General features: G+C 37.8%; 1 protein-coding gene and 1 pseudogene across 3 annotated transcripts in view; both read right to left on the bottom strand.

Annotated features, from left to right (window-relative positions):
• The window catches only part of ASXL2 (ASXL transcriptional regulator 2), a 335805-nt gene that overhangs the window by 63772 nt on the left and 255679 nt on the right, over positions 1-16354 (bottom strand). The gene's annotated exons all lie outside the window — the stretch shown is intronic.
• LOC140602038 (U4 spliceosomal RNA) lies at positions 8148-8301 on the bottom strand (annotated as a pseudogene).

Here is a 16354-nt window from a genome sequence, read left to right as displayed (position 1 = left end):
CCACTTTGCTGGGCTTAACATTCACCCATGTGGAACACCTGGGTGGCTCAGTGGTTGAGCGTCTGCTTTTGGCTCAGGTCATGCTCCTGGGGTCCTGTGACTGAGTTCCATATCAGGCTCCCCACGAGGAGCGTGCTTCTCCCTCTGCCTCTCTCTGTGTCTCTCAGTATAAATAAATAAAATATATATTTTTAAAATTCACCCATACTATCATAATGTTCTTAGAATCAAGTCCAGAATTATTCATATGACCTGATCCCGTGATCATTTTCCTACACCCTCTGCTCCAGCCTACTCTAGCACAACCTGAATCTAATAGTGAGAAAACATCAGACATACTCAATTTGAGGGACAAACTACAAAAGAGCTGGCCTGAACTCTTAAAAATGCCAAGGTCATGAAAGACAAAGACTAAAGAACAACTTCACATTAAAGGAGGCTATAAAGACACATGAAAATTAAATGCAAATGCAATGTGTGAGCCTGAATTAGGACGTTGGTGGAAGAATTATCAAATCCGAATAAAGACTGTTGATTAGAGAGTAGTAACATTATATCAATGTTAGTATCCTGACTTTGAAAATATACTCTGAAGTGTTTAAAGGTGAATGGGGCATCATGTCTACAATTTATTCTGACATTTAAGAAATACAAATTACAATGATAAAGTATAAAACTTTAACATTTGGGGGATTTAAGCAAAAGTTATATAAAAATTATTTGCACTACTTTTGTAATTTTCCTTAAAGTCTGAAATTAATATGTCAAACAAATACATAAGAAGCTAAAAGCATGCACTGTATGAGAAAACTACAAAAAGAATATGGACTAATGAAAAAGTGTAAGTACTGATAAATGCTACAATATAGATTAATCAACCTCCAAAACCACATGATTCCATTTATTTGAAATATCCAGAAATGGTCAATATACAGACAGAAGGTAGACTACGGTTTGGCAATGGGAACTTCTATTAACTGTAGACATGCATGAGTGATCTTATGGGGAGATGGAAATGTTCTAAAACTGCATTATGGTGATAGTTGCACAACCTAGTAAATTTACTAAAATTCACTGAATTGTACACTTAAAATGGGTGAAGTTTATAGAATGTATACCATATCTCAATAAACTTGCTTCTGTTCTTTAAAATTTCATTTATTTTAGAGAGAGAGAAAGTGTGAGAGGGGGTAGGGGCAAAGGGAGAGGGAGAAAAGGAATCTGAAGCTAACTCCATACTGAGCACGGAGCCTGACATAGGTCTTAATATCATGACCTGAGTAGAAATCAAGAGTCAGTTGTTCCATCAACTGAGACACCTAAGAGGATCAATAAAGCTACATTTTAAAAAAGACAATGTGGAAAAAAATTAATCTGGTTTCTCATTCACTGAACATTTACAAAGAAGCTATCATGTAAACTCAAGGTAGTAAGTGTTGGTGATATAAAAAGGGAAGCAGAGGTTTCTTAAGTATACATTTTAATGTAAAAATGAAGGGAGGGGGACACCTGGATGGCTCAGTCAGTTAAGCATCTGACTCTTGATTTGGGCTAAGTTCATGATCTCTGGGTCCCTGAGATTGAGCCCTTAGTTGGGCTCCATGCCCAGTCTCTCTTTCTCCTTCTTCTTATTCCCCTCCCCTCACTGCTGTGCCCGCATGTACGTGTACTCTCTCTAAAAAAATAAATAATAAAAATAATGGGACTGGCACTGAGCAGAGCCAGATGATGTGTCTCTATTTCATAGTGCGTGCACACACACTATACAATCATTTATGATTAACTGATATTTCCTTCCCATCAGAGAGATGAGGCAAGTTGGTACAAATTTTAAATGTGCAATAAAATAAAATTTTAATCATATTTGCAATTTTGCTATCAATTCAAGAACTGAACATAAGCATAAATAACTATATATATAAACTATAAATAGGGCAGCCCTGGTGGCGCAGCGGTTTGGCGCTGCCTGCAGCCTGGGTTGTGATCCTGGAGACCCAGGATCGAGTCCCACATCGGGCTCCCTGCATGGAGCCTGCTTCTCCCTCTGCCTGTGTCTCTGCCTCTCTCTCTGTGTGTCTATGAATAAATAAATAAAATCTTTAAAAAAAAACTATAAATATAAAATTTACCATCTCAACCATTTCTAAGTGTACACTTCACTTACACTTAAGTACCTTACCTTCACATTATTTATACAACCGAGTGCTAGAAATCTTGCAAAACGTGGGCAGCCCAGGTGGCTCAGCGGTTTAGCACCGCCTTCAGCCCAGGGTGTGATCCTGGGGACCTGGGATTGAGTCCCATGTCAGGCTCCCTGCATGAAGCCTGCTTCTCCCTCTACCTGTGTCTCTGCCTCTCTCTCTTTCTCTCTCTCTCTCTCTCTCTCTCTCTCTCTCTGTGTATATAATAAATAAAATATATTAAAAAAAAAAAAAAAAAAAAGAGGGCAGCCCCAGTGGCTTAGCGGTTTAGTGCCACCTTCAGCCCTGGGCGTGATCCTGGAGCCTCGGGATCAATTCCCAGGACGGGCTCCCTGCATGGAGCCTGCTTATCCCTCTGCCTGTGTCTCTGCCTCTCTCTCTCTCTGTGTGTGTGTGTGTGTCTCTAATAAGTGAATAGAAATCTTAAAAAAAAAAAAAAAAAAAAAAAAGAAATTCTATATTTAAAAAAAAAAAGATAGCTTGCAAAACTCAAACTCTATGCCCATTAAATACCTCTCTTTTTTCCCCTACATCCAACCCTTGGCAACCATTCTTCTACTTTCTGGCTCTATATATAGGACTCCTGTAAATGGAATTACAATATTTCCCTTCTTGTGTCTGGTTTACTTCACTTACTACAGTGTCTTTTAAGTTCATCCATGTTGTAGCATATTAGATTTCCTTCCTTGTTAAGTCTGAATAATAGTCCATTGAATGGGGGCACCTGGGTGGCTCAGTGGTTGAGCATCTGCTTTTGGCTCAGGTCATGATCCCGGAGTCCTGGGATCAAGTCCCGCATTGTGCTCCCATGGGGAGCATGCTTCTCTCTCTGCCTATGTCTCTGCCTCTCTCTGTGTGTCTCTCATGAATAAATAAATCTTTAAAAAAAATACTCCACTGAATTTATATGCCACATTTTGTTCATCCATTCATCCATTAGTAGACATCTGGGTTGTTTCTGTCTTTTGCCTATCATGACTACTGCTGCTAGGAATATCGGGGTCAATAGATCTATTCAAGTTCCTACTCTCAATTCCTTTGTGTATAGCCAAACTCAGGCTTGCTAGGTCAAATATAATCCTATAACTCTTACTTGTTCTTTACCATACTCTCAGTTATGCAACATCTACAAGTAAGAATCAGACAAATCCACAGGTTGACCACAAGCTTCACTGGTCATCTCGTCCATTTACTACAGATGCTTATGACTCCTCCTAAAACATCATCAATAGGTAATCGTCCAGTCTGACACAAGCATATAAGGTGGTAGAGGCTAACTATGTCCTCAAGCATTTCCAGTTATTCATAAATTCTTCCTTAAGCTAAGCCAAGTATATCTCTTCCTAAAACTCCATGTTTAGTTTTTATTTTATGCTGGAAATCAGTGGCTATCATGGTGGAAAAATCTGTGATTTTCTGTACTTTGAATTTTCCGAAATGACCCTGCAATATTTATCTTTGTGAGTAGGAGAAAAATTTAACATTATTTCTTCATTACTCCATAGGACAGCTCTTTGAGTATTTTAGGCCTCTTCATAAAATCCTAAAGTCTACTCCTTTTCATATTTGTAATTCTCTCCTCACTGGCATCCCCTCTTGCAACCAATCTAAAGAAATTTAATAAACTTTACAGTTCATCCTTAAAATTCACCAATGTCCTCCAATATTATTCCCACTTTAGTGCTTGCTTCGGCAGCACATATATTATGCCCATTTCAAGCTGATGATAAAAAGCTTTAAGAGATTTCACCAGTCTCCTTTATTTATTCTTACTGATATTTCCCCTTGTAATACATTACCCAGCCTAATCTTTAATCCCAATCTCTTGTTCATTTTTCTGTACTCCTTCCTACAGAACAGGCTTGTCAAAACTAGGCCTCAATTAATCAGCTTCCCTATCTCTGACTAAACTATTACACATTCTATATTTATCCTTTAGAGCTCAATCCTTTGAATTTCAATAGGATTAAATAACAGACTCAGACTTCCAAGGTTAAAAGAAATGTAGAGTCATCCAGTTCCCCAAACAGATGGTCGGATGCCCTATTTCAGGTCAATTTTAAATGTACAAAAATAATAAACATGTAATAATCTTTAACTTACGTGATACATTTATACATATATCTATACAGACACACAGGCACCGTATTCATTATCCACATACAAACTAACTTTAAAACTAAGAACTGATTTTTATGGCATGCTTACCTGACAGAGCACCCAGAACAAAAATGAACTCAACAGCACCCTTATGTTGAAAAATAGGGAGTTTAGAAATCACTAAATGAATAAATAGTCTTGGTAGGTTTTTAATTCACTGGAAATTGTTGTATTCTTAGAAACCCCTTCATTTAAATAAATAAATAAATAAATAAATAAATAAATAAATAGTTGTTGTTTTTTTTTTTAAAGAAAGAAACTCTTTCATTAAAGTCTTTAGCTTGCTCTCTCTCGGTCATGTTACCAGCAATTCTTCCAACAAGAAATTAATTTCAGTAACAACTATCTACTTTTAAAAAGGTAATTACTGGGGGGATCCCTGGTGGCTCAGCGGTTTGGCACCTGCCTTCGCCCCAGGGTGTGATCCTGGAGACCCGGGATAGATCCCCACATCAGGCTCCTTGCATGGAGCCTGCTTTTCCCTCTGCCTGTGTCTCTGCCTCTCTTTCTCTCTCTGTCTCTCTCATGAATAAATAAATAAAATCTTAAAAAAAAAAAAAAAAAAAGCAATCTGGGATGCCTGGGTGGCTCAGCAGTTGAGCATCTGCCTTCAGTTCATGGCGTGATCCCAGGATCCAGGATCCAGGATCCAGTCTCACACTAGGCTTCCTGAGGGGAGCCTGCTTCTCCCTCTGTCTATGTCTCTGCCCACCACCCCTCTCTCTGTGTCTCTCATGAATAAATAAATAAATCTTAAAAAAAGAAAGGTAGCAATCTGGGCAGCCTGGGTGGTTTAGCACTGCCTTCAGCCCAGTGCCTGATCCCGGAGACCCGGGATTGAGTACCACGTCAGACTCCCTGCATGGAGCCTGCTTCTCCCTCTGCCTGTGTCTCTGCCTCTTTCTCTCTCCGTGTGTCTCTCATGAATAAATAAATAAAAATCTTAAAAAAAGAAAAAAACTGAGATTTTAAAAAAAGAAAAGGTAGCAATCTGATGTATCCATAGTTTAATGAATTCGCTTCTTCAAACTATTTTCCTCCCCAAACATATGAAACAAATGTGAAAGAATCACTGGAGAACGAATGGGTATGCAGGGAAATTTTTAAACAAGCATTTTTGGAGAAGCCTAGTTGGAACCCCAAAATGAGAGGTGTGGATCAGTAGAGTAGTAAAAGGGCACAAAACAAGTAGAAGAGTAATCTGGGACCTGGAGAGGGAGGTCACAGAAATAAACACAGACTCTGAAAAATTTGTGTAGCCTATCTATCCTCTCGTCTTTATCTTCCCATTATTGCGGTTTCCCCACTATTGTTTTTTCAAAAGCATGCTTTGTCCAGTACCATTGAGACGTGAGCAAAACCATTTCCACCAAAGGGGAAAAAAACCAAACAGGAAAAATATGGTCCAGTGGTTCTGTTTTATTTGATTAACTGATTGATAGATCCTACTTTAAAGTAAATAAATGGAACAACAAGGTTCAATTTTATTTAGACTGGAAATCACAAACTCTCAATAGAGAAGGACTTCGGAGAACACTGTAACTTTTCACCCGAGAAATACAAAAGATTTAAGAGCCTTACTCAATCTCCTCAACCCACTCAAAAGTGAGGCAAAAGTGAGACTTATATTTTAGAGTCAGACAGATGTGGATTCAAGTTTTATCACTAACTAGTTATATAACTTCTCATTGATTCGATGTCTTTATCTATGAAATAAATACTTCAGAGGGGGGATCCCTGGGTGGCGCAGCGGTTTGGCGCCTGCCTTTGGCCCAGGGCGCAATCCTGGGGACCCGGGATCGGATCCCACGTCGGGCTCCCGGTGCATGGAGCCTGCTTCTCCCTCTGCCTGTGTCTCTGCCTCTCTCTCTCTCTCTCTCTGTGACTATCATGAATAAATAAATAAAATCTTTAAAAAAAAAAAAATACTTCAGAGGGTTTAAGATTAAATAAATCATATGCATAAACTATCTGACTCCTATCTTAGCCAATAGCCATTTCTACTATTAACTAAAACATTTTGCTTTTCAATCTTATGAGAAATACATAGTAAAAAAAAAATACAGACTTTAAGAGAAACGCAATCCTCTTAAGAAAGGTCACTCTATAACTACTGCATATAAAACAGTATCATCAACTGCCATTGTTTCATCTCATCAGGATGCTAACTTGTCTTAACTGGCTGGGCCAAGTTCATGAACAATAAGCAAATGTCTCTAAACTAAAGAGGTACAGAGGGTTGCATATGAGGACATACTATTTAGGGTAAAAGAAATATTGGTGAAGGAAACAAACTAAAAATAGAATACTTGTAACAAGTAAGTAAATGAATGAATGAATGAATGAATGAATGAACGAATGAATGAATAGCTATGTCAACACAGAAAAAAGCCAATTCAGTAAAAGATCCAAACTATTCATTTTAACCTATTCTAGCCTGGTGTCATTCCCATAGAGAATTTACCATTATTCTCTCTAAATCAAAGCATAAACATATATTTTCAATCATACAGTCATAAAGCAAATGTTAACTCACACATTTTTTCAACTTGAAATATTTTCTGCAGAACACTAGGCAGCCCAATGGTAGTAAGTCAAACGATAATTTTAACAAAATTAAATGTTGATTGGTTTCTAAAACTATGACCAAATAATGATTATTACAAACAGCAAAGACAAAAAGAGCACATATAATAAATATTTACATAAGAATCTCATGCTTATTTAGTTTCTGGACTATTTAATTTTATAAAATAAAAATCATGCATCCAAAGGTGAATTCAATTAAACTTATAGAAGACACTTATCATTGTATATACTTCCTTAGAATAAAATAATACTTCTTACCTTCTGGATTTGGAATGCACCCCAAGAAAATGAAAGAAAGAAAAAAAAACTTTTAATTTTAACAATAAAGTCAAAAAATAACCTCTCCCTTTCCCTCCCAGCAATATCCACAATTCAATTAGTGCCCTCCTCCTGCTTTGCTTTATAAAACATTCATTTCTTCTTTAGAATTTAAGTTAAGCCCAAAATATCTTTGTCTAAAAATGCACAGTTAAACTCAGCTAAATAGTCAAACATTTCAGACAGCAGTTGCGATACCTTAATTATGTGGCATACTAAAACTATTAAAGCAGTTTGGAGTTAAATGTGGATATAGTGAATATTCTTTAATATTCCTCCCATGCATTTCAATTTCAAGGAGCCATCATAAAGCCACCAGCTATGGGCCCTAAGGCTTACTAGCCTCCCTTTGATCCATAATGAACTCACACTACCACGAAGCTAAATAACAATGGATATGGATATTCTTTTCTGTCAATATGCAAGCAGTTGAGGGTTTTTGTTTTCTCATTATTAATCCTTTTTGACATCCCTACAAGGTTTGTGTGCTTGAGAGTAGACTGCAATGGGTAGATAAAGAAAACACAGGCTGAACTCAAAGTCAGCTAATTTTTAGATAAATATGGTTATCAATATAATCAACAATGTTCTTCACTCTTAAACTGAGTTCTTTCTAATAAATCACTGTAAAGCAATTCAGCTTGGCAAACAGTCCAATGACCTACTATGCAGAGATAATGATTTCTGCTGAAAAGTAGTAGAAAATGTTGACTTTTATTTCCCTTGCTACACATTTAAATAAGAACAGACGGGGAAAAAAATAGGTGCTAGGATTAGTTTCTGGTATGAGATGAGCTAAAACATATTTTTAATCCATGTGAGAGAGATTATTTTGTTCATAAGTAAATGTATTCATACTAATCAAATTCAACTGGGACTCCTTCAAAAAGGTAAAATTTCAACCTGGCAAATGTTTACTGAACATGGTGTTTGCTAGATGGTTCCCAGGATTCTTTACAATTCCAACTTTAATTAGCAATAATCGCACCTCGGATAAACCTCATTGGCTACGATACTGCCACTGCACAAAGCTTACAATTCCAACTTTAAAGGAGCTTACTTGGGACACAGGACTGAAACATTAAAAAAACAAACAAACAAACAAACAAAAAAAACAGAAAAACTATTCCTTGTTAGGGAAGAAACTGGAGCTCTACAAAACAACAATATAAATATCTATTAAAATATTAATATATTAAAATATTCCATACTATAAGTTCTTTAAAAATGTACTGGCCATTGGGTGGTTCAGTCAGTTAAATGTCTGGCTCTTGATCTCAGCTTAGTCTTGATCTCAGGATCATGAGTTCAAGCCCCACTGGAGGCTCCACCCAGTGTAGAGCCTACTTAAAAAAAAAAAAAAATGTATTGGCCCTTTCAGAAGCCTAGTTATTATAATGGCTGAAGTTTTTGTTTCAAATTCTTCCAGAAAGCAATTAACAGACAGCAACTATCCTAAAGTTATTATATGTCAGCATATTATGTAAGTTTAATTTGAAAAAGAGAGCAAATAGACTAATCAGAAGAGTAGGAAAAACTAGGGATATACAGGCAGTATGACATACGAATAAAAACTAGAAGCAATTAGCCTGGGTTTCTAGTTTCACAGAACCAGTTGTATGACCTTGTTCAATTTCCATGGGCCCTAATTCTTCAATAATAAAATGAGATATAAAAAATTTTTTTTAATTTAAGAAATTAAAAAAATAAAATGAGAAATAATGATAATATCCCAATTATCTTTTCTAGCTATAACATTTTGTGACTGAAATAATGTGACTGGTTTACAAAAGGGGCTGAGGAGGGAGGAAAGGGTGAGGAATGCCAAGAGATTATCCTTTTAATTGGGGCCATGATGATGTAAATAAATAGATAAACTTTACTTGCAAGAAACCCTCAATCACATCGTCTGCTTGGCCTCACATCTGCCAATACACGAGAGAGGCAGAGACACAGGCAGAGGGAGAAGCAGGCTCCATGCAGGGAGCCGGACGTGGTACTCGATCCTGGGTCTCCAGGATCACACCCCAGGCTGCAGGTGGCACCAAACCGCTGCACCACCGGGGCTGCCCAATGATAGGAATTTAAAGGCTAGGTAGTTGGCTCCTCTCTTATTAGTGCATAACTTATTCTCTCACATCAATTTTACGGTGTACAAGATTCAAATTCATGCCTCACCAAAATTATTATTATATATCAAGAGCCCTTGGGGCCACTCATGAGTGATATAATTCAGAAAATACTCAATCTGTGAATGACAAATTCATAAAACCAAAAATCTTCCTAATTTCTTTGGTCTACTAATTTTTTCTAAGGTTTTTTATTTATTTGACAGAGACAGAAAGAGCACAGATGGAGACAGAGAGACAGGGAGAAGCAGACAGACTCCCCTGCTAATCAGGGAGCCCAATGTGGGGCTCAATGCCAGGACCCTAAGGATCATGACCCAAGCAGAAGGCAGACACTTAACCTTACTAAGCCATCCAGGCACCCCTCATCTTCTACTTATGAGTGGAAAGAAAAACTAGTAAGAGAATAGGGTCTCAGAAAATAATTATGTTGTTATTTTTCTCCTTTCCTAAAAACTCTCTTTCTCTACTAGCAGAAATAAGAAGAGTCGAGGTAATACAGCCAAGGATGAACAAGGCAGGTTAAGAAAACTTGGGGGAAAAGATAAAAATGTAGTGAACCAAAGGGGTACCTGCACCCCAATGTTTATAGCAGCAATGTCCACAAGAGCCAAACTATGGAAAGACCCCATATATTCATCAACAGATAAGTGGATAAAGATGTGTGTATACACACACACACACAAACACACACACACACAATGGACTACTACTCAGCCATCAAAAAAAAAAGAAATCTTGCCATTTGCAGTAACATGGCTGGAACTACAGGGTATTATGCTAAGCAAAATAAGTCAATCAGAGAAAGACAATTATCATATGATCTCACTTATATGTAGAATTTAATAAACAAAACAGAGAATCTTAGGGGAAGAGAGGAAAAAAATGAAGACAAAATCAGAGAAGGAGACAAACCATAAGAGATTCCTAATCACAGGAAACAAACTGAGGGCTGCTGGAGGGGAGGGAGATAAGGGGATGGGGTAAATGGGTGATGGACATTAAGGAGGGCACATAATGTAATGAGCACTGGGTGTCATATAAGACTGATGAATCACTGAACTCTACCTCTGAAACCAATAATATGCTATGTTAATTGAAATTATTTTTAAAAAATTTTTAAAAAGAAAGATAACTTGGGGGGTAGGGGGCAGGCACTAAAAGCAATGGCTACTTTAGAATGAAAGCTTGAAGTCCTACACTAATGCCATAAAAGTACATTGTAAATATCAATGGCTGCCACAACTGACGAAGGGGAAAAACCTGTACAAAAGACGAGGGAGGGATCCCTGGGTGGCCCAGCGGTTTGGCGCCTGCCTTTGGCCCAGGGCGCGATCCTGGAGACCCAGGATCGAATCCCACGTCAGGCTCCCGGTGCATGGAGCCTGCTTCTCCCTCTGCCTGTGTCTCTGCCTCTCTCTCTCTCTCACTGTGTGCCTATCATAAAAAAAAAAAAAAAAAAAAAAAAAAAAAAGACGAGGGAAAGTAGTAGTAATGGGTGACAACAGTAAGGATCAGCAAGAATGATGTCACAGCATACATAAGCATTTGACTTACAGACTGTTCTATGTATGTTTTACCCATAGTATGCATACTTAACTTGTGTTTAGTTGTTTTCTTCCTATCAAGCCACAATGTCTAATTTGTACCTAGTCTCTTGAGTTCTTAGCTCTTAGATATATACTACAATGCTGAAGTAATAAAATGCCTAAGATTGACTTCAAAACAGTGTGGGGTAGGAGGACCATTTACAATTTAGCTGGAGGATATACACTTTTGTTTTAATTTTCTAACAGTAAAAATTTATATTTAAATAACTGTCTTCAGTACCTACCTTATTAACCTAGACTTGTGACGTAAGTATATTATCATGACAGGAAAAGAGTGGATTCTTGGATTCTATAACACACCAGGAGAACTCTTTACTCACTAATGTCCAAGGCAGGTATTAGGTATTTATCTCTGGCAATGCATACCTACTCTACAGCTCCAGATCATGTTACCTTTTAACTGCTATCTTGAGATTTACAACATAACCATGTCCTGCATCTGAATACTTTCTCACCCCTCCTGAGGTTCAAAACATTTTTTTTTCAAAACGTTTTTTTGAACCCACAAGTATACGCTTAGTGAATCCTTTATCAGTTCCTCACTTGCCCAGTTTAATTCCTCAGTTCTTTTCTATAGTAAATGGCAGCTATGCAATCCAGAAATCCAGAAATCATTTATTTCCTCCTTCCTTTTACCTCCCCCATCAATCCAACAGCAAGTCTTGAAATACGTATCTCAAATCATTATATTCTCTCCAGCACTATTCACGTAATCCAAACCACCATATCTTGTCTACTCTAGTAAAACAATCCTTCATTAGTCTCCTTAACTCTTTCAACTCCTGACTGCTGCAGTAGTTCTTCATAAACTACATTCACATATATACAGTTCTCTAAATCATTAATTCAGACTACACATCATCTTGTAATTATCAGATCCAAAGGTCTGAGGTAGGTGTATGATTTCCCTTTGAGGACTGACTACACATTTGGACAGAGCAATGCTTCTACATTTACCCTCACCAATGGATTCATACTGGTTTGCTGTGTTCTACTCACATCTACTTACTTATTTGGTTCAAAAAACAAACTCCAATTATGGAACTAGTCAACACAGAGGTTCCAAATACTAGTCATAAAACATATGTTAAATAGCCTACACCAGATTACCTGTGATAAATCCCCTTATAGTAATTTTTTAAATTTTAAATTTTTTAAATTTTAAATTTTAAATGACTACAAAAAAAGCTACACCAAAATCTAGAATTTTGCCTAAGTCGAAGAAAAACACAAATGATTTTGAACTAAAATTTGTGGGTTAATTCACGCTTCCATGAATTCTATGAATCTCAGGCTCAATTCAATTTCATAATCTAAACTTGACCAAGTGTGGGCACCTGGGTGGTTCAGTCAGTTAAGCCCCTGCCTTTGGCACAGGTCACAATCCTGGGGTCCTGGGACTGGGCTCCCTACTCAACAGGGAGTATGTTTCTCCTTCTGCCCCCCACCCTGCTCGTGTGTGCTTGCACACGCTCTTTCTTTCTCAAATAAATAAAATCTTTAAAAAATAAAAAAATAAAAGTAAAATTGACTAAAAGAGACTTGGTGAAGACAGAACAGACCCAAGAGCCTCTCTCCCTCTGGCTGGTTCCAACTAAAACCTGTGGACAAAAATACAAAAACCAACTTCCCAAAGTGTGTACACAGATGTTCACAGTGGCATTATTCATAATAGCCAAAAAGTGAAAATAATTCCAATGTCCATCAATTGATGAATGGATAAACAAAATGTGGCATATGCATACAACGGAATACTATTTAGCAATAAAGAAATGAAATACTGATAAATGCTACACACACTAATATTGATATTTAACACTAGCCTACATCATGGAGAGAGGAAGACAGAAGGTCTGTGTTTGGCACTTTACCTTAACTGCCCTATCTGTCTCTTCCCTTGGCTAATCATCATCTGTATCCTTTCCCTGTATCCTTCCCATAATCATGAGTATAACAGTTTTCAGTGAATTATGCAAGTTCTTCCAGCAAAGTATCAAGCCTTGAGAATAGTCCTGGGGTTCCTTGAACTAGGCAGTTGGGACTAATAAGTGAAGTCAATCATGTGGACTGTTCCCTTTAACATTGCAGTTGGCTAAATTCTCACATAGGAAGTTTTCTGGAGGGTTTTCTCACCATTTTGACTAAAAAACAGACCCTGATTGAGGAAATATACCACTGTAAGGAACAGATACAATTCTGAGAAAAACTCCTATCTTTCTAGCCAAGATATGAAAAAAAGGACATTGAAGGCTGGGGGGTAAGAGGGGTGGTATTCCAGAGAGAACAGAACAGGAGAAGGGAATACCCTAATTCCCACACAAGGCATGGGCTCATCCTGGAGCTCTGCATACTTAGGACATTCCCAACCAACACAGTAAAGGCTTTGAGAACTGAACCACAGCTCACATCTCAGGCTAATAACCTTGAGTGGCACATGCATGAAACAAACCCAAAACAGTAGAGCAGGGGCTTTGAAAACAACTGATTATTGAACCAACACCTACAGAAGGTAAGAGAGAACATATAATCTGAGGACAGCTGGGTTGCTTGGAAGCAAGGAAGGAAGCAAGGAAGCAAGGAAGGCAGGCAGGCAGGAAGAAAGGAATCACCATTCTCCAGAGGTTTGTAAAAGAAAAACAGAGCCTAAAACAACATAATATTTAAAATGTTCAGAATAATACAACTTTAAATTTCTCAATAAACAATGACCCAGGAAAATGTGAGAAATTCTTATGGGAAAAGACAATCAACAGTTGCCATCCTTAAGATTATCCAGATGTTAAACTCATCAGACAAAACCTTTAAAGCATTCAATATTACTATACTCCAGGCGGTAAAGAGAAATGAACTAAAATATAAATGAAATAAAATATACTCCAAAACCCTCAAATTATTCAAAAGAAGGCAGCAGAGAGGGGACAGTAAACTAAAAACTAAGAAGGAAAAATAAAATAATAGTAAAATGGCAGAGTAAATCTAATCATGTCAATGATTATCAGATAGGATTCTTTTTAAAAATATATTTTTTTTCAATTTTTAATTCATGAAAAACACAAAAAGAAAGGCGGAGACATAGGCAGAAGGAGAAGTGGGCTCTCCATGGGGAGCCCGATGCAGGACTCGATCTCAGGACCCCAGGATCACAACCTGAGCTGAAGACAGACACTCAACCACTGAGCCACTTGGGTGCCCAGATAGGATTCTTTTTTTTATTTTTTTATTTTTTGATAGGATTCTTTTTTTAAAGATTTATTTATTTATTTAAGAGAGAGGGGATCCCTGAGTGGCTCAGCAGTTTAGTGCCTGCCTTCTGCCCAGGGCGTGATCCTGGAGTCCCAGGATCGAGTCCCACATCAGGCTCCCTGCATGGAGCCTGCTTCTGCCTGTCTCTGCCGCCCTCTCTCTCATTGTGTCTCTCTGTCCATGAATAAATAAATAAAATCTAAAAAAAAAAAAAAAAGTAAGAGAGAGAAAGCATGCATGTGCGTGTATGCATGAGTGGGAGGGGCACAGTGAGAAGGAGAGAATCTCAAACAGACTCTGCGCTGAGAGCAGAGCCTGGTTTGGGGCTGTATCTCACAACCCCTGAGATCACAAGCTGAGGTAAAACCAAGAGTCAGATGCTCAACCAACTGTGCCACCCAGGCGCCCCAGAAAGAATTTTTAGGGATGCCTGGGAGGCTCAGTGGTTAAGCATCTGCCTTTAGCTCAGCTCATGATCTCGAGGTCCTATGATCGAGTCCCGGGGTCCTATGATCGAGTCCCAGGCTCCTTGTGGGGAGCTTGCTTCTCCCTCTGCCCAAGTCTCTGCCTCTTTCTCTGTGTCTTTCATGAATAAATAAATAAAATCTTTTTAAAAAATTGTTTTTTTAAAAATACTACAAGGTATCAAAATAGATTTCAAAGCAAAGAATATTACCAAGGAAAAAGAGAGTGACTACAGACACTAACAAGGTCTATTCACTAAGAAAACTTAATGCCTTTATTTTTGTTTTAATATTTTATTTATTTATTCATGAGAGACAAGAAAGAAGCAGAGACACAGGCAGAGGGCTCCATGCAGGGAACCCGACGTGAGACTCGATCCTGGTTCTCCAGGATCAGGCCCTAGGCTGAAGGCGGCATTAAACCACTGAGCCACCCAGGCTGCCCAACTTTAATGCCTTTAATGTAATTATACCTAACAACAAATATTCAAAATACATGAAGCAAAAACCAAAATAACTAAAAAGAGAAAGACAAACAATTATAATTGTAGAATTCAACAGCCTTGGGGCACCTGGGGTGGCTCAGTCAGGTTAAGTGTCTGCCTTCAGTTCAGGTCATGATCTCGGGGTCCCCTGATCAGGCCCTGCCTCCAGCTCCCTGCTCAGTGGGGGAGTCTGCTTCTCCCTCTCCTGCTGCCCTTGTCTCCTCCCCTCCCCAAATTGTGTTCTCTTTCTTTCTTGGTCACTCTCTCTCTCTCTCAAATGAATAAATAAAACCTTAAAAAAAAAAAAAAGGAAGAAAAGGAATTCAACAGCCTTTTTTCAAAATAAAACAAACAGAAAATCAGAAGATCTAAACAACCTTATTAACCAATTTGACATAACTGACATTTATAGAACACTCTACCCCAAACCAGCAGAAAACACACATGCTTTACAAACATGCATGGAACATTTACATATACCAAGACAGACCATATCTTGAGCCATAAAATGATAAAAACCCGACAAGAACAACAGAAAAAGAGAAATAAAAATCTGGTTTCTTTCTTAAAGAATAATGAAATTAATAAATCTCTAGCGAGACCGAAAAGATCATTGATGAAAAACACAAATCACCAATATCAGGAATGAAACAGAAGTGTCACCATAGATTATACAGCCTTTCAAAGGACAGTGAGGGACTAGTACAAATAACTTAGCTCCCAATCAATTTGGCAAATCAGAAGAAATGGATAAATTCCTCAAAAACTATCAACTACCCAAACTCAACTATGTAAAACAGATAATCTGCATAGTCCTATAGCCATTAAAGGAATCAAATTTTTATTTAAAAGCTCCTGAAAAAGAAACTTCTAAGTCCAAGCTGTTTCGATTGAGAATTCCACCAAATAAAGAACACAAATTTCACACAATATCCTCCAGAAAAGAGAAGGTCTCGAGAACACTTCTCAAATACTTTTATGAGACCTATGTTACTTTTGAGACCCAAGCCAGACAGTAACCGTATAGAAGTCAGAAAACTGCAGACTAACATCTCTTGTGGACCCGAAAACAAAAATCTTCAATAATGTTAAAACAAACCAAATGCAGTAGTGTATAAAATAAATTATATACACCACAACCAAGCAGGATTACAG

This window comes from Canis lupus, chromosome 12, assembly GCF_048164855.1.
Source record: "Canis lupus baileyi chromosome 12, mCanLup2.hap1, whole genome shotgun sequence".
Classification (NCBI taxonomy): Eukaryota; Metazoa; Chordata; class Mammalia; order Carnivora; family Canidae; genus Canis; species Canis lupus.
This window is presented reverse-complemented; position numbering and strand designations above follow the sequence as displayed.